Source organism: Octodon degus, unplaced genomic scaffold (genome assembly GCF_000260255.1).
Source record: "Octodon degus isolate 3935 unplaced genomic scaffold, OctDeg1.0 scaffold00262, whole genome shotgun sequence".
In the NCBI taxonomy this organism is placed as follows: Eukaryota; Metazoa; Chordata; class Mammalia; order Rodentia; family Octodontidae; genus Octodon; species Octodon degus.
In genome coordinates this window covers 734,978-738,329 of record NW_004524838.1, presented here as the reverse complement: position 1 = coordinate 738,329, position 3,352 = coordinate 734,978, and the positions used below count along the sequence as shown (strand labels likewise).

At 40.5% G+C, this 3,352-nt stretch overlaps 1 protein-coding gene across 1 annotated transcript in view; it reads right to left on the bottom strand.

The window, feature by feature from the left end:
- Window positions 1-3,352, bottom strand: part of Calcr (calcitonin receptor) — a 98,737-nt gene that overhangs the window by 90,391 nt on the left and 4,994 nt on the right. The window lies entirely within an intron of this gene.

Below are 3,352 nucleotides of genomic sequence, written 5' to 3'. Positions count from 1 at the left end.
TGTCGTGCCGGCCCCGTCCCCGGGGCGCGCTGAGATGGCAAATGAGATTGGGTGTGATGGCATGCACCTGTAATCCCAGCACTTGGGAGGCTGAAAAACAGGAAAGATCACTAGGAATCCAATCAACGTAGTGAGACCCTGTAGACCCTGCACTAAATACATGAAGTTTTAAAAAATTAATTTATTATTCTTTTCATTTATGTACTTGGAACAGAGTCCCAGGCGTGGCATGTGGGACCAGGGATCAAATCCTGGTGCCTGCACTTCCCGAAGCAGGTGCTTAGTCCACTGAGCTATCTCACCAGCCCAGGTCATTATCGTTAATAAGGATACTGTCCACATTAAAATCATTTGCAGGTTTCAAGCTGACCAACTGCTTTGAAGATAACAATATGCAATTTAACAACTATTGTCCATTTTCTATCATCTTGCTTTGAAGTTCTGTATTGTTTTTAATGCTTTGTTTAATTTCTATTGTTTTTAAAATAAAAAAAGAAAAAGGTAAAATACATAATGTCGTCAAGTATCAGAGCCTGCTCTTCCGGTAGGATCAGATGCCCGGTTGGCGTCCTGTGTAATTTTTGGGAGAACACAGCTAAGGAAATAACGACCAACATAAGCCACATGCTTCTTAGAGGAGTGCAGCTGGTCTACACCTTCCTCCCATTCCCACCGTCACCAGTAACGTGTTTTCAGTGCTCAGCCTGTGCCTCCCTGTCCCGATCCTGTGGGGTTGCATCAGGGAGAGGAACATGAATGGGTAGTGGCTTTGGTTCATGGTGAGGAGATTAAGGGCAGGTGATGACCCCCACCAATAGTTAAAGTGGCACACGGAAAAGAAGTGGGCAGAATTTGTTACATATATTAGGAGTGTTTCTGTTTTCATAGCAAGGTGCTATGTAAAAAATGATAGCTGAATGATTTAAGAACATTGTCATTTTAAAAATTATTTTTTCTCTGGGGAGTTTGAGTATGGAACAAAATGAAGGTTTTTTGAAGGAAAAAGATGTATCAAATGTTATTCTACAGGCAAGTCTTCCAAATGAATATATATCTCAATACAGACTGAGAAGAAAATTGATTTCTGCCACAGCAAAAGGAATACAGAGCCAAGTAAATACTCTGCTCAGTTGTGTTTGTTAAGAGATGCTCATAAACCTAAACTATTTCTGCTTGTAATTCATACAAACACATAGAATCTTATAATAAGTTGTAAAATCTATCAGGTAAAAATTTTTGAATAAAAATGACCTGCTATAGATTTTTTAAAAAAATTATTTGTCTGATACAGGGTCTCACTATGCAATGCAAAGTCATAGTGATCCTCCTGTCTCAGCCTCTCCACCTGGTTTAAGTGGCTGGCTCTAATGGATCAGGTGGTGGGGCCGGCACAGCTTGCAGTACTGGGGATCAAACCTGGATCCTTGTGCTTGCCAGACAGGTGCTTAGACTGCTGAGATATCTTCCTGGGTGTTGCTATCAATTTCTTTTTTTCTTTCTTTCTTAGTTTCTTTCTTTCTTTCTTTCTTTCTTTCTTTCTTTCTTTCTTTCTTACTTTCTTTCTCTTTTTTTTCTTTCTCTTTCTTTTCTGTCTGTCTGTCTGTCTTTCTTTCTGTCTTTCTTTCTATCCTATCTCTGTCTTTCTTTCTTTCTTTCTTTCCTTCCTTTTTTTCTTTTTTTTTCTATTGATTTCTAACACACCAACGTGATCTCTGTTACTATTTAGTGGATTCTTTAGTTCTTCTTTCATGGCCAGTGTCATTATACATCTTATGAAAAATTTATGTATCTTCTTTAACACCACCAACAAAAAGTTTCTTCCCTGTTAGACGGGCACCAGGCTTTACAGAATCCTCTCTAGAAACAGCTCTCTTTGGCTCCACTACATGCCCATGAACTTTGTGTGGTCGAGCACACACTGCTGCATCCACCTCTTCAACACAAGAGTAAGTCACAACACCAAAGCCTCTGGAGCCTTCTGTTTGACCATCTCTCATCACCACACAATCTGTGAGTGTGCCCCATTTCTCAAAGTGTTTCTTAAACTACCATCTGTAGTTTCAAAACTCAGGCCACCAATAAACAGCTTCCTCAACTGCTCTGGCTCCTTTGGATCATGGCCCTGCATTTTTGAGACCAGACTCGCCTCTTCCAACTTGAGTCCCATTAAAAAAGATACAGAAGAATATAATTTTAGAAACTACTTTGAAAAATATGGCAAAAATGAAACCATAGAAGTTATGGAAGCAGGCAGAGTGGGAAAAAGAGAAGATTTTTGTAATTTTTGATGATTGTGACACAGTTGACAAAATTGTTGTTCAGATATACCACACTAGTAATGGGCATAATTGTGCATATTTCTAAATCTTTCTGAACAAGAGATGCCGTCTGCTGGATCACAAAGAGGCCATGGAGGTGGATCTGTAAACTTTATGGGTTGTGGAGGAAACTTTGGAGGTGGTGGAGGGAATTTTGGTCCTGGTGGAAACTGTGGTGGAAGGAGTTACAGTGGTGGGGGAGGTGGCAGCAGAGGTAGTTATGGAGGAGGTGATGGTGGATATAATGGATTTGGAGGTGATGGTGGAAACTATGGTGGTGGTCCTGGTTACAGCAGTAGAGGAGGGTAAGGTAGTGGACCAGGATATGGAAACTAAGGTGATGGATGCCGTGGTGGTGGAGGACAATATGATGGTTACAATGAAGGAGGAAATTTCGGTGGTGGTAATTATTGTGATGGTGGAAACAATAATGATTTTGGAAATTATAGTGGACAGCAGCAGTCAAATTATGGACCCATGAAGGGGGGCAGCTTTGGTGGAAGAAGCTCTGGCAGTCCCTAAGGTGGAGGTTATAGAGCTGGAGGTGGAAGTGGTAGATATGGTAGCGGAAGGTTTTAAAAAACAACAGAAAAGGGCTACAGTTCTTAGCAGGAGAGAGAGAGAGGAGTTGTCAGGAAAGCTGCAGTTACTCTGTGACAGTTGTCCCAAATGCATTAGAGGAACTGTAAGAATCTGCCACAGAAGGAACGATGATCCACAGTCAGAAAAGTCACTGTAGCTTCAACAGGAAACCCTTCTGCCTCAGGACTGTCATAGCCACAGTTTGCAAAAAGTGCAGTTATTGATTCAATGCAGTGTAGTGTCAATTAGATGTACCTTCCTGAGGTCTTTTATCTGTTGTAGCTTTGTCTTTTTCTTTCTTTTCATTACATCAGGTATATTGCCCTGTAAATTGTGGTAGTGGTACCAGGAATAAAAAATAAAGGAATTTTTAACTTTTCAATGAAAAAAAAGAAGGCAAAAAAAATTTATTTAGAAATATTCATATATAGGAGCCGGGGAGATGGCTCAGT